We start from the raw sequence: 22,965 nt of genomic DNA on the forward strand, positions 1-22,965 counted from the left end.
TAAAACTGCTTAAAAAGAGGAAAAAATTGTAGTTTCTTGTCATTTTTTTCCAAACTGAGGCTGGGCATATTCTTAAGATGTTCTTAATTTTTCGACGAATTTCAGCCTATATGTTCTTATAAACTAGGTTCTAATAAAAAAAAAACGTGTAGCGTTAAAACTTCCAGAAGATGACATACATTAAATATTCTAAACATTAAATTGTTTGAAAGATCAAAGTTCTTGCAATTGCAAACTATGTATTTTATCAAATAAAAGCACCCAATATCTAATGCTTTGAATTTTGATGAGTTAAAGTCTTGATCTTTATGACTTGTATAACATTTTAAAAGATTATTCAAAACATATAGTATTTAAAAGCCAACAGAAGTATAAGAAGGTTAAACGGTTAAATGAACAGATAAAAGTTCATGTATTTTCCCAGAGTGTTAGCAAAACCACAGGTTATCGTGAAAGGAAAATCCTTAACAGATATATCAGCAGACTTTAACAGTGATTTAAGCCGACAGATTTATCTCTGGGTATATATGATCATATAAAAAGGAAGTCCTAATGGGGTCCTAATTATCTTTGAATATTTTTCCCAAAAGTTCAGATAGGCCCATAAGTGCACGCGAAAGGTTATCATATGAATTGAATAGAATAAAACTTACCAAAAAATATCAACAAAAAACATAAAATTGCATCCATCACATTTAAACAAATTTCCAATATACAAAATAAATATACAAGTTTTTTTTCTGTTGTGTTGTGATCAGTCAAAATTGAGCAGTCTTCTTTTTATAAAAACATAAAAACACACAGTGTGTTACATGACACAAAAATTTTTTTGAAACAATCCAGGGGGTAACTTCACTATATCATACCCAAAATAATTTGTTATTCACAAAATAAAACAAAATCCAATTTATTTTTACTTTTGAGCTAAAATTCAAAGAGAACAAAATCTTGAGTTAAAACATCCAATCCATTTTTATTTCCCTTCCTGTGTGAGAGATTAATAAAAAATGTTTACCCCCTGATTTGTTTGAAATGAGATGCGATACACATAAAGATAGATGTAGAAAAAAGGGAGCTATTATAAAAGGCTTAAAAAACCTTGTAGTAAGCAAATTGAACAATTCATCAATAATAATAATAAAAAAAAGGTTAGCCATCCCTTTCAAAACTCTAGACAGTGTGTTTGAACTCAACAAAAATTTTCTACAGCGTGAAAATCTAATTGTATAAAAAATACTGTCAGCAACATAGGGAAAGCATATCATAGGCTGTGCTTTAATCTTTCTAATACCGTAGATTTGATGATGATATCAATTTGTTGATCCATACTACTAGAACAACATACAGTATAAGTTTGTCTAACAAAATCATAGTAGTATAAGCAGTGAGAGTGAAAAAAGAGAGAAAAAAAGCGGCTAGTTCGAAACACGGGTCACGGGTCACGGGTCCGGGTCACGGGGCACGGGTCACGGGGCACGGGTTACGGGTCACGGGGCACGGGGCATATGAAATTTGTCAAAGTTCATATGGAATTTTCATTTACCTGTAATAATAGCCATCAATATTTACTTTCTGATAAAAAAAAATCAGTTTTGTTGAATAAAAAGATGATTTTCTATACTAACACAAATCTTCGAAGACAAACCATTTTCCCGCCATTTTTGCAAATAAAACGTGGACTCGCGGCTGCAATTTTACTGACTGGCTCGCATAAATAAATCAGTCGGGTTCAAACAAAGTAACTTTTGTATAGAGAAATCAACTTCACAAATCCAGCCTGATCCGACTGTAGGTTAGTTGCACGAAGGAAGTTGAAAAGTAAGTGTATCTTTTGAAAGTGTGTGTTTTGATTTCTTCAATACTGGAAATGGAATTCAAAGAACCTCACTAGACTTTCCCAAATCGTACACAAGTTAAATATAGGTAACTGCTTTGTTTTGAATATGTTCTTTACTTTGTGTGGAGTGGAACAAAATAAAACTACTACACTTGACACTACTCACAATTTTACATTCATTTTTATATATAACTGTTTGTTTTTCACAACTTTGTAAAGGGAAACTAGCCTTGGCTGGGAGACTTATATTGAAAGAATAGAGAATGTTTTAGAGCTTCTCGAATAGGGAATTAATGGGCTGTTCCATCTTTTTAGTCCATTACCTCCTCAGTGGCTTGGCAGGCAGTGGAGGTCTCGTGCAAAATGTTTGGAAAAAGTTGGAAAAATTTAAATAGAAGGAACCAAAAAATCTTTTGAAAAATCACAGAATTCTGATATTTTGCCACAAAATTTGGTGAAAATTATGAAATTCCAATACCTTTGGCTTACTCTTCTCAATTCTCAACTTGAGAATTTCTTTCCGTATTAACATACTGTGTGTATATGTCTGTCAACCCTCCTGTCCCCGTGTATCCCAGGCTTTATTTACGTTACTTTATGGACGCCAGAGAATACCCAGGGTGTTGGCTGATCCCCTGAGAGGGGGAACTTCTAAAAACGACGTTTTTTTTTTTAATTACGTAATCTTACGCGTTCAAAAACCAGCCAATGCCAGGGTATTATCTAGTGCTATCAGTAAGCATCAAAAAGCTGATAATACGCAGGGAACGAGGTTGTATGTCTGTATGTCTGTCTGAAAACTTAGGTCATTCTGGAGACTTCAAAAATGATCCAATTTGACTGAAATTTTACACATTTGATCCTTGGGTGAATATCTGGGGGTATTTTTTTCATTTTTTCAAAATTTTGATTTTTAGGGGGCATGGTCATGAGTTTTAGCCCAAAAACAAGGCTAAAAACTTAGGACAGGCTGGAAACTTAAAAAATGGTCCAATTTGACTGAAGTTTTGCACACTTGATCCTTGGTGAATTCCTGGGGGTGTAAAATATGGATAAACCCAAAAATTTCTCCATCATTATCTTGATCAGAAAATAGACGAAAAAGATAATTAGGACCGGGGGAGGAGGTTGTAATTTTCCATCTAGCAACATCCCCTCATAGCAGCCATTTGTTGATGATGATTATTAGGAGTTGTTGATTATTTTAAATGAGTTGTACAAAGATTGTATTTCAGCATGAAAATAAAATGTCAAATAATGAAGATCATGAAATGGTAAAAGTTGAGGTCATCATAATCAATGATTCGTCTGGAGAAGATGAAGATTTTGTTATTCAAAAACAGCAACCAGTCAAGGAAGAAGAACTCACTATCACTTCAGTTCAGGACAGCCAAACTTTGATGAACCACAATGATGATGATAATGATAAAGATCTTAACTCTGACCAAGAAGAGTCATATGATGAAAGTTCTGAAAATGATGGATACGAAAGTCCAATTGATGATGAATTAATATATTACAAAAACAATCATTTAATTCCGGTCCTTAGACATGGAAAATGCAAATTTACACCTCAAGCTTTAATTGATCTTTTATTGAAAAAGAAATCACGGAGAATCGCTGTAAAAAAGCCTGTTGGGGTCCAGGACAATATGGTCTTCCTGATTGACACCAAAAAATTGAAAAACGCAAAGGATTGGGCTGCTGATGACAACGGCTCCTGGATAAACAATAGTACCAATGGCACTATTGTTTCTCTTGACGAAAACATGGAAATTGTCACCTCAAGAAGAATGCCTAGAACGAAAAAAGATCGTAAATTACAAGAATCTGAATTGCTCATATGCAAAGTATATTACAAAAATAAATCTTCTGATGACTTCCATCGAGATGCGACTGTGATTCAAACACACGATGAAAAACAACTTGGCCTCTTACTTTTGGAGTATTGGTAAGATATTTTTTGTTGCCATTGTGTTTTTCCACTTTGTCAATGCATACTTTTTTGTGTGAAATCACATATGAGGTATTTATAAATTTGAGGCCCAATTCTCAATTTCTGATAATAATGTCTGTTTTCTAATTTTAATGGCAACCCCCCTCAGGAAATTTGGAAACTTCTTAATTTTTCGATTTTTCCCAACTTACCCAGACCTTATTTTTGAAAAAACGAGATTAAAAACTTTGGGGCAGGCTGGAGACTTTCTAAAATTGTCTGATTTGGCTGAAATTTTGCACACTTGATTCATTACTTTTACCTTATTTCGAACAATCTTAATTAATTTTAGGGTTTATTATGAATAAATTTAAATGAATATAACAGATTTGTTTTTAAACTCTTTAAACTTGCTTAATTTAGTTCCTGTCAAGTGTTCAATTTGTATTTTATATTTCTCAATCTAATCTATCAGGTATGAAAACGAAGTGCATCCCTTTGTAATAAAGGCGCATGGCTTAGCAAAAAAAGACAAAAGAGCTTTCATTCCAACAGCTGCCTCAACCCAACAGACGATACAAAAAAGCAGTTGATGGCACTGTTCGTGGTCCATCAAGGATCTATGATGATGTATTCGAAATGGTTGGTGGAATGGATGATTTTGAATCCAGAAGTGAACTCCCCCGAAACACCCAACAAATTAAGCGTGCACGCAACTTGGTAAGAGATGTAGCACTATCAAAAAATTTCCTTTCAAATAATTTTTCCTTTAATTTGTGAAAGTGAATGTCACCATTTCACGCTTTTTGACCTTGTGAAACTTCCTGCTCGTAAAACTGTACGCCTAAATTAGATTTAACTTGCTAGATCACTTTTAGCTTGACTTGATTTTTAGCCAGTTTGTCACAAAGTATACAAAGGGAGAATGCATACCTTGGACACCCAATATGGACCCCCTTTGAAAATAGTCCATACAGGTCTATATTAGGGGTCCAAGCTATGTATTCTCCCATAAACAAAGAATTTTTTAATTTTGAAATCTGCTAATTCCTTCAATCTTTTTGACAGTTGTGTTCAAAAACGTAAATTCAGAACACATTTACAATGTTATTGTTATAGATTCGACAGCCAAAGGAAAACGATGAAATACAAGAGCTGCTAACGTTTGCAGCAGCAAATCCCAAACTCGTTCATAATGTTCAATTTAATCCGCATATCAAATTTGTGGTTTGCTCTGGTGCCACCCTTGGTCACATTAAAGAGATGTGTACTGTCCCAGGTGATCTTTTAAGTGTTCTTCAGATTGATAAAACTTTCAACGTTGGAAAGTTTTACGTTACACCAACATGTTACCAATATGGTAAAGTGATTAGAAGAAAAGATCACAAAACACCATGGATACCTGGTCCTGCATTGTTTCATACCAAAGATGATCAATCAGTGCATCGTTACCTTGCCCAAACAATCATCCAAATAAACCCGGAAGTCAAGAAAATTCTTTTTATGGGAATGGATCGGGAAAAGGCTATACAGAGAGGCCTCATGACAGAGCTACCTTACGCTAACTTTCTTTACTGTCGCAAGCACATGGAAGATGATATCAACTTAAAAATGACAGATTTGAGGCTTGATGGTATGGCCAAAAAAATTATTCTGCAGGACATCTTTGGAAATGATCAAACAAAAGTAAGGTCTATTTTAAAACTATTATGTCCATTTAACGGGTTCATGTCTGTCCAAGTTTCTCTTTTCTAGCGCGCTTTGCTATTGGTAATGTCAGCTATAGTTTTCTCACTTCCCAAGAAAGATACATTTACCTGTCTTCCTATACCATACAAATTTAGGCTCATTATTTTGCTATGTTACCTTTTAGGTTAAAGGTCTTGTCGATTCTGAAGATCGTGATGATTTCTACCCCCGAATCCCGAAAGCCTATCATAAATGGTCAGAGCTCACAAGTAGTGATGCATTTGGTGATTACTTTCAAACATATATCATGCACGATATTGCTGACGGAATGTTGGCTGGTGTTCGTAGGACTGCTGGTCTAGGTGAAAACTTTCTATACACAAATGCGATCGAGTCAACCCACAGCAAATACAAGAGCAGAATCTGGCAGAATAAGATGGACCATCAAACGTCAGGAAAGCCCTCATCGTTGTCCTCTTGGACCGAGGCAGCTCGGGAATACATCGACATGACTGCAGAACATTTTCGCAACTTGGAACGTGTAATCATCAACCAAGGTTATACTTTTTTTCATTATTTGTTATTGAATGTTATATGTATTTAGAAACCCTATGTCAATGATAACAGAGCAGAACTGAGCAGAATGCCCATTAATTTTTGAAATAATCATACCAAAGCATTCATAATCGCTTGCACCGAATTAATTCAAACAATTTTTAAACATTTTGGGATTTGAATTTAAGATAGATGTGGTTAATTTTATATGCGCCTTCATCTTCTATATTTGCAAGGAATTGTTTTTGAATGCATGCATGCACTTCATTTTCAGGACCTTATCAACTTACTCCTGCATTCTCAAAGCGGCTCATCGATTACCCCACTTGGGATCAAATGACAAAAAAAGAAAAAGATTCCAAAAAGGCTCAGTTTTGTGGGAAATTCCCTGATTACAGCCCAAACAGCTCTAAAAGAGGTAACTGTACGATAGTTTTCCTTTGGCTTTAATTTTTGCATTCAGAGTAGGCTTTGCATTTTGTTATATATTTTGCCTGTTTTATCCAACTTCGAACATTTTGAGATAGTAAATCATCTTTAGCGTAGAGGCCACGAAACCCTAAGAATGAAATCAAAATTTTAGTCAAATGATAATCATGTAATCTGCTTATTTAAATTTGGCATTTTTGTTTATCTCATTTTGTTCATACACGTTTTAGCTCAACCGATATCAGACACGTCTATCACACGCAATTCTAAAAGTCAACCAAAAAAAAACAAGGAAACGTCAAATGGTGGTAAATATTCTCCAATTATTATTTCGCAGTTTCAATTTAACTATATGTTTTGTCGAAACAAAAGAAGTGGGTTTCAGTTTCTAATCTCAGGGGGTCTGAGATCTTTAAACAATTTCAGGGGTCTATCTGTTTCTTCTCTTATTTTCCTAAGGAAGTTTGCCAAGAATTTAAGAGGGATCTTGTTTGATAAGTGGTTTCCATAGGGATCTTTAAATTTCTTTATTTTTTACTACCTCTTGAGCCCTTTGAGATTTTAGGTTTTGGTTGAGTTTTCTGAAGAATCTATCAGAAATTTGATATACAAATGATTTAATCAACTTACTCATTTCTTTAGATTCTTGTCAACCTTCGACGTCAGGGTTGCAAAGATATCAGATATGGTCATCAGATGAAGATGAAACCACACTTCTGGATGAAACTCCACTTCGAAATAATGAAATCGTACTTGATGATGAAACCACACGTTCGTTTCCACACGACGCAACTCTCAGCTTATTTCCGCACGAGTTTCCAGAGTTTGATGTCTCTGGTCTTCCCGGCCATCTCTCCATCGATTGGAATGGTGCAAAATACTACCTTGATAATTTTTTCACTTCTGTCGAGAAATCAAGCCTCCTTCAAAACTCCTTCTTCTTAAAGTCAAGAAGCATAGCAGATAACGTCCATCGGGTGTCAGTCCAACAAAATCGGAATATAATTTGTGATTGTGCACGATACAAGACTACACAAGGTATGACTACTATCCTTCCAAATTCATAGTTTCTTCTCCCCCTTTCGGCTGTGAGTTTTTTATAAGAAATTATATTTTCTCCATTTTCTGGTAAGGGTGAAGGGGCTAAAAAGTGTTTTACTAACCCTGGAGGAAACTGCACCCAGGTGCCTAATCAACAGCCCTCCCCGTTCCTTAATTTTTCGATTTTTGAAGCTCACCCTCCACTCTACCAACCAACTCTGTATTTTATAAAAAACCACCCATTTCAATTTGTTATTAACACTAGCGTGTTTATGATTTACTCCACAGTACAATGAATTGATTCATTTTTTCGGGTATGTGTTGTATAAAATTTAATTTACTCTCTAGGAATCTGTGCACATTCCATTACCATCGCGTACCATTTGGGTATTCTTGAGCACCATCTAACCAAATGGATCCCTACTTTTGAGAATGTTTTGCAACAAGTCCAACCGGAGAATGCAGGAAAGAAGAAAGAAAAAATCAAAAGCCAAGGAAACGCAAAAAAGCTATAGAAAGAAGTACCGAAGGTTACGAGGACAAGCGACCAGCCAGGCAAGTTATTGAAGACAACAACAAATTCCACTTGGTATACATTAACCAAACGCGTTCAACGACATGTCAGGGTTGTCACAAAAAGTATCGTGAAACCGAGCGCGGCAAATTACCCCGTCCACCAAATGACATGATTTTGGGCATTAAAATACATCGTGTGTACCAAATCAAAGGCACTAGTCAATTGAGAGTGTCTAAAGGTAAAGAAAATTGTTATTTTCACTTAAGAAAAAAAATGCATCGAACAGGAATTCCCGGATAAAGTGCTTACACTGCAGAACGTTGTGATCGATTCAAAAGTCTCGCCACCAAAACTTGCTCACAAACTCAAGTTGAGAGAGGAGTTTGATTTGATTATAGAATAGTTTATTTTATATGTTTTATGAAGTTATTCTACGCTAAACCATGTAGCCTTAAAACCTTTTTTAAACATCCTTAATCTTTATACTTCTTCAATGTTTGCAGCTTCCTAAGCTACCAGTGTTTTTCCCGTCCAAATCACCATTAATTTTATTATTTCTTGGGTTCCTAACATATTCAGTTTTTTCGAATATTCTTGCCCGCAAGATAACTCTTTCGTTATTTTTTTCTTTAGTTTACTTTATCGATTTATATTACTAAAGTAGGCTTTGCTGCAAGAGGCAATTGTTTTTATTGTATATATGGTACATAAAAGAGTATCTAGTTTTTATTTGAAAAAAGAAATTTTCCTCTCTTTTGTTATTTTTTTAGCTCACTTTTTGATTGACATTACTTTTTAAGTAGGCTTTGCTGCAAGAGGCAATTGCTTTTATTGTATATATGGTACATAAAAGAGTATCTAGTTTTTAAAAGAGTATCTAGTTTTTATTTAAAAAAGATAATTTTTCCCTATCTTTTGTTATTTTTTAGCTCACTTTTTGATTGACATTACTTTTTAAGTAGGCTATGCTGCAAGAGGCAGGCAATTGTTTTTATTGTTTATATGGTACATAAAAGAGTATATCTAGTTTTTGATTAATAATTATTATATTATTAAAAAGGACAACTTATTTATTATAACCCATTACATTGTTTAAAGGGTAGTCGCCAAACATCCTCGATTGTGGCTTGTTTCAAAAGAATAAATAGAAGAGCTGTTCAGTTTTATGCAAAAATTTTGAAAAATTAGATCATTTTCATTAGTATAGGAAAAAGTCTGGCAGGCGATTTATGTAATATAATTGAGCCTTGAGCGTTCATCGGTGGCCCTTAAATTTTCAATCTGGCGACACTTAAACATTTTGTCTTATCACATGATGTTATATCGTAACCTATTTCGCATAAAAAAGAAAAACATTTTCATCATTTTATTATTTATTTTTAACATGTTGTATTTTTTTAGAAAAAAGATTATTTGATAGGTTATAACTACCTTTTCTATTTTGTTATGCTTGAAAGAAAAATATTTTAAACATACGATTGATGTCGTTTTTCCGTTTGATAGTTGTGTGGCTGAGTTTAAACTTTACAGTTATGCTTTTCATTTGTGAATACGCTTTACCGAGCTTAGATGAGCTCGTCCATTTTATTTAAAGTAATTAATTTAGAATAAATTTAAAATAAGCTTGTGTCGCACCCTTACGAAAGGACTTAATTAATTTAAGGTATTTTAGCTTTAATCGAAAGTTATTGCTTTGATTCTTATTAGGCCGATGCTTGCAAGAAAAAAAAATATGTACATCTTCTTCGCCATCCATTGTTTACTTTGTAACAACTAATTATCGAAAGGCATTCTGCCTTCAATCAAGAGTTCTTGATTTGATTCTTATAAAGCAAGTGCCTTTGATCTGCGCCACCGTTTCTTTTTAAGAGTTTCAACCTTTTTCTTCTTTTTAAAAATTGTACTACTCCACCTTGGTGGGCAATAAAACTATATATAAGCATATACAATCCTATCGCAAGTACTTTCTATTGAAGACTAAAAAAATGTTTGTCGTAGATTATCTGGCACCCAGATGGTGAAAATTTCATCAGCCGTACTAAAGCTCTGAAGGTCAGGAAAATTTTTTTCAGCATCTGGAAGGTTTACATTACGGAATTTATCGAGACCGCGTCAAGAATTTTGCAGCGGGAAGTCTGGTAACCCAGTCCTCGTTTTCGGGGATTGACGGGTCCAACCGAAATATTTTTAGTGGGGTGCAGCACATCATAGGCTGACTGTCATGCCTTTCCGGTGGGAAATTGGAGTTTTAGCGTGGGCGGCCGCCAATCCGCCATCGGAATATCAGATAAATAGTAGAATTTCGGGCGGCTATTGGATGAAAGCCGCGCGCATTTGGTTAGTCGTCGGTCTTTGAAATTGATATATCTCCGTTCGTTTTAATTTTTTCTGGTCTGCAGTTTAGATGCCCCGCACCCCGTGCCCCGTGACCCGTAACCCGTGCCCCGTGACCCGTGCCCCGTGACCCGGACCCGTGACCCGTGACCCGTGTTTCGAACTAGCCGGAAAAAAAGAGCAATGTTAAATAGATTAATCTCTACAGATCAAAACCCAGAGAATAGAGCAAGCATAATATAGAGAAAGATGGAAAATAAATTATATAGACATCATCTTTCATTCAACACACACCAGTCAATTCAATCAAATAAAAAAAATGAAAAGAACTATTTTCTCGGCAATTAGTAACTTTTCTTTTACAAGGTTACGAATGTTGCGGTCACATTGCTATCTCTGTATACAAAGAAAATCGATAATGGAGATGAGAGAAACCAGGTCACCGTGAGAATATAAAGCGACCTATTATTATATTCCAATTAAAGAAATGCCATTTTATAATTGATAAAGGTAAGGAAACTGAACTCATAAAGACCGTTAGAGCGAACTTTAAGTCATTAAATAATGACTTAAAAAACTTTTTAAAGATTGTGTGTATGTACCTTGTGGCTATAAGAAGGAAATAAGTCAAAATACTTAAAATATTTTCTTGAGAAAGACTTAATGGCGGTAATGAGGCGGTAACAAGGCGGGACCAGCAGCTTGAAGAATGGTATCGATTTAAAATGACTTTCTTGTTGGAAAGATACTGTATAAGTATATCAGGCCCTCAATTGTTTAGGGCGTGGCCAATGTTATTTTGATTGACAGTAACATTTTGACTTTAAAAAGAAATTTTAATAAAATGGGCGGGTTATTTTTCTTCCTTTGTTCACTAAATACCAGGAGAGTGAAAATTGAGTACAACGGAACCATATGTCACCAAAAAGCCTGAAATTTCAACAAACTGCTCACAAATCTATTACAGTACATACTAGTAATGAAAAATATGGTCACAAATTTCCCATAAAATCAATTCTGAGAAAACAAATGGCTAGGATTAAACTCTATGGACTGGTCATTGACAACATGATGGTTGTTATGCATCCGTTACGAAGATTTTAGGGGGGGGGTTTGTAGGGGTTCGAAATACCGTTTTCCCGTCAAAATTTTTGCTGAATCCCGGAATCCCGAAAATTGAAAAAATAATAACACCGTCACACCGGCTTGTACAGGGCAAAAATGTACCTAATACCGTCACCGTCTGATTTTGAAATACCGTTTTCCCGTCTCTTTTTTCGTCAAATCCCGTAATACCGTACTAAAAAAGGGCCAATCCCGTCACACCGTAAAAGTACAAGCCCCCCCCCCCATTTTAGGTTTCCCCAAATTTCTTAGTATCAAAACAACAATTTTAAACCGAAATTTGCATCAAATATACAACAACTCTATCAACCAGTATTAAAAAACATTGCACTGCAATCTTAGTTATTATAATTATCGAAAAAATGTTCTTTCTCATTTCTCATCCACATTAATTGATCATTGCCAATTTTCCTATCAAAATACAAAAAGTCTCTCTCCTCTTTTCTCAAGGTGTCAATAAGATCATCTCCTTGTTTGCTTAATTAGATCAACTTTTTTTGAATAATTTTATTTTTATAAGAAGTCTAACACCCTAACAGTGAGCCTAAAATTTGCACAAAATGCTAAGTGCGGAAATTTCAAATTCAAGGGAAGATGATGCAAATTCAGTGCTTCGTTAAATTAGAGTATACCTTTCCCCAATAATGATAAAAACTATTAAGACTGAGCAAAAAAATGCTAAGAATAAGCTTAGACTTATCAACTTATTCTTAAATGGTTCTTACAAAAAATGCCATGGTCAATACAGAGACATGTAATTATCAAGCAATTCATTAGAAGTAAAAATGAAATAAAAACATAGCACAGCTTTTTACACCAATCTCTCCAAAAGGGTGGGAAATTTGAAGCATTCCTTACCGCCCACAATCAACTTCTTTTGTACAAGGACTGGTTTACACTCAAAACTTCTTTACGACCGGAAATTTGAGAATTTACAGAACGGACGGTTAATCATCTTTACTACTGAAGACTTTAGGGTACGACAAAACTTTGATTTTGACTTCACTTGTTCAAATTCGAATCAAGTCCCTTAGTTCGCTTTTTTATGATTCTGACAGCGCTCACGACTATACCAGGTTTATCGGTAAAATCAAAAAAAAAACTGGTGGAGATGGCTCTGGGTACCTACAGTAGATTGAGATTTATTCGTCTTGTTATTTTTCAACTAAAACAAAGGCGTATTGATATGGATACAATGAGTAGAAAATCTAAATTACTTTGAAAAAACAATCGAACTAAATCGCAAAATAATGGATTGGTTTTGACAATTTAACTCTTTAACAAAAAGCATTCCAAGGTAATTAGCGTTTGGATTGCTCATGAGATTGGCGTATACTAAAATTTATCGAAAGCATCTTAGAAAATAACAACTTTTACTTGAAATATGACACAATGTACCACTTTCCATCACTGACGCCCAAATTTAAGGTCACGATGACGAGTCCACGAAAAAACTTTTGGCTGAAGTCATTCTCATGATCTTAAAGATAGTGATGTCTATACAGCACGCTATATCTAAGATTTCTTGTGTCAATTCCGGATTGAAACAAAATCTCCTATCATTTTAAAACTGAACACACTGCTTAACCTTTCCTCTTCTAGAAGAAGTGAATGTCTTTTCATATTTTGAAAAACTGTCTTTTTTGTGAATGCTTGAACAACAGTCTCGTACCCAGAAGTGTAATTAATCCATGGGATCGACGCTGGCTTTCCGGTTTATAACATTCCTATACTTCTTGTTGATCACGAAGTAAAATCAAAAACAAACTCATCTCAACCAATGAAAATCTTATTGAAACATCACCAGACCAGTAAAATCAATGAAAAAAAATTCATAAAAGAAATCGAAAGTGGATTAGTCTACGCTGGTATTCAACTGTGCATGAACTACCAAAAAAAGTTTGTCTGGTGCCACTAGGGATTAGGTATGTAATCTCATCAATCAAATTCTGTTACAAAAAGAGGTACTATGAAAATACTATTAGATAGTGCGAGGAAATCAAAACATTAGACTTCGGTTTAAAAATAGACTAGTATGACAATGATCCTAAACTAGCTCTGTTACCCAGCTAGGCTACCCAAAGCCATTCGTTGTCCATTGAAGTCATCAAACAATCAGAAAAGCAGATGGTCAGATATTAAAAAATGAGAGCTTTCCAAGAATATCACTTGTCCATGGTACTGCTTGACCTTTTCTAAAATTTCAACACATGAATGTTGCCCTTCAAAAAGAATTGATCAACTTCCGTAAGAACCAAAAACGCGAGAAAAAAAAGAAAGCCGGAAATCCTTCTTCAAACCGTATTACAAAACCCGTTACATATCGCCTTTAATTTTTCCGGTCAATCTAAAAATAAGAAAAATGTTACCAAAAATCGCGGTTAAAATCACACAGGGCGCTTGAGAGATCTCATATGGTCCTCCCTCCATTAGAAAACGCGATTTCTCTGGTTACAATTGGTTACGGGGTTGACGTCAATTGGTATAAAAAGACGAGCCAAAACATGAACTAATGATTCAAAACAAATTATGCAATAATTCATCCTTTTTTCTCTCAGTTGAAGTACCTTCTTCTCATAATACCAATCTAGTACCCAAACTTCTAAACCTATAATACCCAGACTTTATTACTAAAACACAGCCTGGATTATAATACTAAAAATTCTAAGCCAGACATTATACCATTCATTTTTAAGTATCAAAATAACATCCCTGTATCACCTTTAACTTGCACGAAAAACCCACCCCATTGGAAAGAAAAGCCTCGACATTCCACCTCATCAGAAAAATATGAACAAATCTCAACCAGTGGAAAAATCCTGAAGAAGATTTGAGAATTAGTGACGGATAGATAGGAATATATGTCTCTTTTGTTAAAATTCCTTATGCGAGCCTCAAACTTTTTTGCACCGCTCACATAAATTCTATTTTCCACATGCTCGAATCCAAACGGTTTACGCCGTAAAAGAAAAAGCAAATCATCCAAAAGTCTATTTTTGAAAAGATGACAGTGTGGTACACTTGATTAATATCATATCTAACGTTTCGAGGAGGCTACACTGTTTTTATTAGCGTATCATCTTACTGTTTATACAAGGCCGAGAAGGGAGCGAAAGGTATTTCTTCTTATTCACAGACCTATACGAATTTCAGCTGGAATGGGCATTTTCATATTTCGATCGAAAAAGTAAAAACGAAAATCAACAAAATGCTTGTTGGTACCCCCTCGCTAGAGACAAAGCAAGCTTCAAGCTGTTCGAAGGTCCGAAGCTTGAATAGAGTAAAGCTTTAGCTATTTCAGAACAAATGGAATCCCTTCCCGTTCTAGCTTTTATTCTGGAATTCAGAGATGTTATAGATCATGTCAATATTACTCACTGATCACATTCACCTACGCAATACACGCTATGTCATATCTTTTAATACTTACTTCAAACAAATCATCAAGAAGCATAACGGGGAAAGATGCAAAATTGAAAAAAGGAAAAACACATTGACTTCATGGTAAACCACAAACGTCGCAAAACAACAACACTGGCAAAAATGATTTCAACTAAACATCCATTTGTATTCACTTCCATTCTGAAGCTTTAAGGTACTGGGTCATTCAAACGCATCTTTTATGGACTAATGATTATAAATACAACTAACTCTCGCTAATTCGAACTTCTATTATTCGAATCGTTCTACAATTCGAGCTAATTCTCAGACCCCGTCAAGAAGAAACCTTCCTAAATTCTTTCTATGATTCGAATGTCTCTGTAATTCGAACAAATTCTATTTCCCATACAAGTTCGAACGAGCTAGAGTCAACTGTAAATATTTATAAGTAAACGAGGATATTCTAACAAAACTTCATTTCATTAAGTTAAACTTAAGACTTGGAGGTTGAATAGCCAACTCGACTGGATCTGTTTAAAATATCTTTTCTATCCACAATGGTCTTTGCCTCCTTCACTTTATTTCCACTTGCTAACTTCTTATTAATAGATCAGCGAGACAGGGGTTTGATAAACATATCCCAAGCTAGAACGTAAAATTAAAAAAAAGACAAAATCTTCCACCCCCAAGCAATAACCGGAAGGCATCATCAAAACAATGGCAATTCCAGAACTTACTATCCCAAAACATCATAATTTCCAAATTGACAACTCTAATACAAGCAATTGTCCTTTCAAATAAAGTCATGAGAAAATTGTTAAACATTCAATTATTTTCTATAAAAAGTGACCAATTGTTAAATCATTGTAACAGCAGCTAACTGAATTTGGGCAACATAGTCAAATCAAAATCATAATACATCTAAAATATTGTTACACTAAATTGGCGTCGTTTTAATCGGATTTTTCCATTCATCGAATTTTATTAATGAGATACCCCCATAATATAATCTTTTGATTTGTAACAGAAATTCTCAAAACATCACTGTACTGGTATTCTCTCTCTTTTGGTACTTTACAGAATAGCTTGTGTAAATTACAGAACGAAAGTTTATTATTGTCAAAGTGTTACCGGGAAATTCGATATGCATATATTACGGAATAAGTACAACAACCTTTGTTGTTTTTATTTATAAGAAACAAATAATTACAGCCAGCCTGAAATGAATCGATATCGGCACCATAAGATTCGGCATTCAAAAAAAGGTAAGTCCTTTAAAGGGCACAAAGGGGGTCTGTTGATCGTTCCCATTTTCCCTTTTTGTCCCTGGCACTAGGAAAAGTTTTTTTATGCTAAAAGAACAAGTGTTCTCGATATTTTCGCCACTTTCTCTAGTTTCGAATTAATGGTTAGAACTTTATAGACCACTCTTAACTTTTTTATGTCAACACAAAAAGAGACAAAAAGTCAGATTTTACGGTCACAGCTCAAATTTCTTGAATTGAAAAATAAGGATTGATCTCTGTAAAAATGAGACCCAATACGGTTGACAAGGTATTTCGACTTCAATAGCTTTTGAAAGAATATATTCATAGAATTTCTTTTAACTATTTTAGCATATATAGGTTGTCAATAGCAACGAAATAACTGTCATGTTTATTCTCATAAGGTTTGCTATGGAAAGATCGGCTTACTTTACTAGTCCTAAAGTTGGTGACATTACTAGATAAAGCGTCATTATGGTATCATTTTTATTTACGAAAAAAAAAAACAGCACACAATGTAATGTCAAGAATTTTTGCATTAGTCTTTTTACTTCCGATGGTCGCTGATATAAAGCTCCTTGCTGATGCTATATGCGGTAGTATTAATAGCATCCTACGCAGACACTAATATGGTACTGGAATTGTTGGAATTGATGGGAATTTAAACGAGGCTAAAAAATATAGGCTTCCCAAGAGGTCATTTGCTAAAAAAGAGAAGATGCAGACAACACCTAAAACTAAGATCCCGCTAAGATCACTGCAAGTGCAATCCAAAAAGTTACTAATGACTTTGGATCGATTAACTTAACATATCACCAAGTACGTAGAGATTCTCAAATTTGAAGGCCGAATATATAGAAAAAGAACGGAAAGTTGATCTGACGCGTCAACACAACGCAATATGACAATCAAATGAAAACAAGTTTTGACAGGCGACAATTTTTTGTGTGACTGGAAATAACACTATGTGACGTGTGAGAGATATGAAAGAACAAAATAACGCATTGTTTCTTCTGGTTTCTTTGGCAAACACGAAAATATGAAGGAGCGGATGTAGTAGGGGTTTAGAATTCCAGCCATTACAATGTGCACTTAACTCTAACATCTTTCTTAACTTATTAAGGTTCTGCTCATGTCATTCCCGTCTTTTTTGAACCTTCAAATTCCAAAAGTTTATTAAATTTAGCAATTAACATTACCTATTAAAAGATTCTTCTTCTCTAAATATCCAAAAATGAAAACTTCTCTCTACACAATGAATATTCTAATATAAATCATTAAACCTGCAAGAGAGCCAATAGCTGGCGTGTCCTAACTTAAAAAAGCGATTAATGAAAATTAAAATTGTATTTCATTAGGAAAGCTAATTACATTGATTAGCTCAAATTTCTCTCACGGATGGATTGCAATGACAAAACTTGGGTCAGCTGCCAGAAAATGAAGCTAAATTGATTGAATAATTTCATTTAGAAAATTAAAATGTTAAGCGTTGCCAACACCCCCTGCCAACAGGAGATTGCAAAGTGTCTACTGTAGCACTTATTTGTTAAATCTTGGACATGGTAGAATTTCATATAAAGGAGCCCTGGCAAAGCGCCATTCTTTTCATAAATGGCTTGTCGAACTCAAAAGACGGTTCGTTCACGTTTTCATCCATCTTTGAGACAGGGGTGTTTTTAATCCCTATTTTCAGACCGATGCACTTCGAATCTGAATCTGAAAAATTTATAACCCGCAATGAGCGTCTTAACTTACAGATGCAGATTTACATTCGTCTAAAAACACCCCTGTCTCAATGACCCGGTCAGTAATTTGTAAATTGGGTTTGATTGACCAAAATATGACTTATGAAATATAAGGTTTTTTTCTTCACAAACAGAGAAATATTGTATCAAAAGTCGAGAAATGTAAAGGCAATCTTCGATAAGCCGAAATTCAAAATAGCTAACGAAGGCCACCGTAACAATTATCATATTATCATATAACATCCATATTACGGTATTACACTCCAGTCTAACAATTTAGTCTCACATACTATTGCACTATACCATCTGTCTTTTATTTTGATAACTAATACATTTTAAGATCTTCATATCAGAGAGGGAGAAGTCTAGTAGTAGTAGAGACTTTGAGAAAAGAAGGTGAAAACCGCAAGGTCATTTCGTGCATGAACATGGAGTCCCTCTTGAAAGTTTTGATTATGTAAGGTCGTAGGTACTTCATACAGGAATACTTAGTATACTATATGTCTGCTAAAACGCCCTTCTTTACAGTCGCTCCTATCACATAGCCATTCCTTTCACTTTCACCACACACAATACCTATCAAGCCAGATTACGTTGAAATAATTTGAAATAATTTTACAACTATAATTTAAAACTTTCAAAGTTAAACATAGCTAAGTCACCAGCACACGAGACCAAGTCAAATCAGTCAAAAAAATCAAAATTCTCATTATACTGATGACCCTATTGGACTTGTGTGTGAAAAAATGTATGAAAAGACACAAAAATATTCACAAGCATATTGAGTTGTGTTGATGTTTTCGGCCTTCTGTGTAAGTCAAAATATCAGATTTTTTTTGTAAATCTCATGGTTAGTGACAATAGGTTGGAAGTGACACGCTAATATGATTAAATAGATGATTTACAGACCTTAAATCAAAAGCACTATTTTTCACGCTTATATTTCAACTAATGCATTTGTTTTGTCTTGCAAAATTAAGGACTTGGGCTCCTTGACTGGTTTCTTAATAAAACTTATTCCGTGCGAGATACCGATTTGCAAAACACAATCGTAGAGCGATAGTCCACGAGTCAAAATAAAGTTTTTAAATTTTTCCAAGTTAACTCCCGCGCTTTTTCACTCTGTGAAAAAAACCATGGATGATTTATTAGGTCAGATTGCACAAGCTGTTCCACGTAATTTTATCATGATTTATTAGGTTAATATCCCGTAGAAGCTGTTCGTAGTTCTATCATTGTACATGGAAAAATTTTTCACGTTAAAATATTCAGAGACTGAAAACTTAATTGGTCGCCCATCCGACCCTCTACCGGAATGAAATTTTGCAATTCGTGTTTAGAAGAGAAAAGCAAACTATTCTTAGTATCTTCCATACCATCTTCTATATCATACCAAAGCCTGCGATTTCCCGGGCCTTTCTTTGTAATCCGCACAGTCCCGACGTTTGGTAGACTAACGAGCAAATATTCGATTTTAAATCTTAGTACATTTGTTACATTTAGAGAGCATGGCTGATAAGGCTATTGAAAACTTGATAATTTCCGTCCACTTTTAGATCAATCATGGTCCAGTATACCCTACATAAAAACAGGTTGGTAAATATTGTATTTGTGGGACTGGTTTCCATATCAAAACGGAAATCGTTGGACCCTTTTACCTACTAATCACAACTCATTCTTATACTCTGTCATGCGCGTAAATGAATAGGTTCAAAGGAAACCGCTCAAAGACATACCAATTAAAAAATTAAGAAAAATGTTCCACAAATTAAATTATTTTGTCATTTCGTTTTTAAGTCAACAATGCAGATAGGTATGATTACGAGATCCTTTTTAAAGTGCCTTGACCAACGGCCTTACAGAGTCAAAGGTATCAATTTCAAAGGCGCGGGAAAACACAAAATACACTATCTAGAATTCGTTATCTCGTTTCGTTTAGTTCGTAGAGTGTCTGTGATTTGAATGTTGGATTCTATATAGTACTTTATGTTTGAGGGGGCCTACCTAACAAACCCTTCATTACTAAAAATAAACAAAAAGAACGACAAATTTCATAAAAGAACGACAAAAAAGAACGACAAATTTCATATTTTGCCGTCCACAACCCCGACTAAAAGTAACTGTACCACCCCTACGGTTTCATTTTTCTTTGTTTATCACGGGAATTAACTACATGTGGTTTAAAAGAAGGACAAATTATGCATAAAGACGTCATGACATTGTAACAAAGTACATACTAACTGCTTGAGAAATTATGTGGTGTATGCACGGACAAAAACTAAATATCACACCACTTTTCGATCGTACACGAAATTAAGAAGCTGTTAAGACCATCCACCAAAAACATCACTCGACAGTTACATACTAGTGAAATAAATACATACTATTCAAACCCCGTTTCCGGTTTCAGTGAGAAAATTACCACCATTAGAAAACAGCATTGAACTTTCATCTCAACTGGGAAAGAAAATCCAATGCCCATCGACACTGTACAACTAATTTTGAGCCTCAAACGAAAAAAATCTGAAAGAGTCAAGGGGGTACTTACTTCGTGTAAAAACTAATGACTAAAACTTGTATCTAGTAGACTGTAGAATTTAAAAGTTGTATCTACCACGCAGCGGTAACGTATTTATTGGGTAAGCCAAGAAATCAAAAATCATTGATATTTTATGGGGTCTTCTTGTATGTTCTGATAGACCAACCGAGCATGCTTGGTAAACGTGATATCCAAAGAGGAAGACAAAAAGCAAAGAAAAAAATACTACACCACTGCCACACTACCAGCTAGCAATTGAAAATCAAAATGACCAAGTTTTTGGCCATATTATGTAGTCACTTAGATTGGACTATAAAGAACACGATTTTTGGCGTGTTTCAAACAAATCTTGATGCATGTGTATTCTTTTTCATTTAAAACAAAGAAATCTGTGGAGCATCCTGCAGAGATAAAACAGACTGATGATTTGGAAAGAGTTTTTCTTCACATTAAAATTCAATTAACAAAACCGAAAGAATTTGAAAACGTTCTTCAAGAAAATTCAATTATGTTATGAGAGCGTGCGTTCAACATTACTTGAATTGAAACTGAGTTTGAGTATGATGCGATCATTCTTCTCTTGATTGTTGCATCTCACGCAAATCAGGACAATGAAAAAGGCAAACGAAAAAACTCACAAAGTATAGATCCGAAAAAATGGGCTGTTCCATTTAAAATCTAAACAGGGTCAGAAGAAATTTGTGAAATTGTGCAGCTACACCCTGGAAAAAGGACAAAATTTACCAAAATAAACCTGGAAAAAAGAAATCTATTACCCTTGGACGTACTTTATACCGTAAAGTGAGGATGAACGAACTAAAATCAAATTTATACCCCTTTGGAAAATACAAATCTAATCAAATTCCCTGGAAAAATTTTCCTAGACCCCCATGAGAATTATTTCTTGGAGACTAAAAGCTCTACAATCAAGGAAATCCACCGGGAAGTTTTGAAACCGCAATCGATTTGTAAGTGCTCTAAAGTAGGTTCGAAAGGTAGAGTTTTAACTCTGAGTTTTAACGCTAGACTTAAGAGGATCCAAAAGTTCAAAAATAGTCCAATAAGGCTCAGAATATAGCCTGGAAGTCTGCCAACCCCTCCCAAATTGAAATGTTCGATTAAGGGCTCAGACCATAGTGAATTGCCGTGTTTAAAATGTGTTTTCTGACTGATGTAACCAACAAAACTATGGCATGTTATACATTTTCTGTTAGACAAACTATTCCTGAATCTGAAAATTCAAAAATTGCATTGAAAAAATTTGACGAAGAAGAAAATGAAGAATTTTGCGAGGAAGAGTATTCCAACTTTGAAGAGCTTAGTTTCGGCGAAGAAAAAACATTTTGAAAAATTTTTCGCAGTAGATGGTGCATCTTTTACCGAACAATAAAAAATGCTTCTTTGTCTCGAAATCTTCAAAATAGTGGTTTTTCATCAATTTTTCATCTGGATTTTGCTTAAAAATTTGACACGTCGTTTTAGAAAAGTTTTCCCCAAAATTTAAAATAGTTCAATTCTTTGCGGACAGTGTACAGAAATTTTGAAACAAAAAAGTTAAACCCATTAAAACTAAGCACTTTTTGTAAAAGAGGGCGATGCAACATATTATTAACATCTTTTTAAAGTTCATAACGTCATTTTTGCAATTAAATTCTTAATTACTCTTAAGGGATTCGATTAAAAAGCAATTTATAAAGGCCATTCTTTGTTAAAAGTGTTAAGGAAGCTGAAATATAACTTTTATGTTCAAATACCAAAATCAATATTTGGGCTATGATCAGAGCCCTTAAGGTAAAGAGATAGCCCAAAATCGACTTTCTCGCCGGAACTTTAAATGTTGAAAAACGTCAAAATAACCGGAATTCTCATTATATTTCAACCATGATTGTAGTATAGGCTTAGGTAAAACAGCTCTGATTCTAAGCGTCGAAATGAAAAAAACTTTATTGGACAAGAGATGTCAAATTTTCGGACAGGGCCAATTTCAAAAACAGCAAAAATAATTCAAAAATCCCAAACTTTAATATATTAAGTATTCGAGGTCATAAAGACAAAATGAAACTTCCCACGCTATACATATACTATGCAGGGTGAATAATTTAAAAACGGTATTATCACCTTGGTATCTTCAAAAAGGAAAGTAAGAAAAATGATTTAAGAAAACAATCACGGATACAGTATACCTAGGGGAATAGGAATACATTTTTTTATAAGAACCAGTAAATATTTTCTGAGGCTCGGCTGTTCTTTTCTTTTTGGTACTTAGAGCCTTAAATTGTTCTTATCCTGTTCTTATTTACAGAGGTATTTTAGGCATTATACCGGATTTCTACTACTTTGACCACTAAATTGTTCAGGCTCAGCATTGTTCTTAAAAATCGTTCTTATTTTTTTGCCAATTTTAAGCCTGATTGTTCTTATAAAAAAAGTGTACTTTCATTCAAAACATTCATAATTTATTATATGAATAATTGCGTGACCAGTTTCTTGAGAATTTTTTTTTTCTTCAAACTTTCGAGTTGGGTACTAAATATGAATAATTGCGTGACCAGTTTCTTGAGAAATTTTTTTT

The 22,965-nt window shown here is 34.4% G+C and overlaps 1 protein-coding gene across 1 annotated transcript in view; it reads right to left on the reverse strand.

Moving 5' to 3' along the window:
• LOC136819823 (neurogenic locus protein delta-like) overlaps window positions 1-22,965 on the reverse strand; it is a 33,062-nt gene that overhangs the window by 4,954 nt on the left and 5,143 nt on the right. The window lies entirely within an intron of this gene.

The sequence above is a fragment of the Clytia hemisphaerica genome, unplaced genomic scaffold (assembly GCF_902728285.1).
Source record: "Clytia hemisphaerica strain Z4C2 unplaced genomic scaffold, Clytia hemisphaerica genome assembly, whole genome shotgun sequence".
Classification (NCBI taxonomy): domain Eukaryota; kingdom Metazoa; phylum Cnidaria; class Hydrozoa; order Leptothecata; family Clytiidae; genus Clytia; species Clytia hemisphaerica.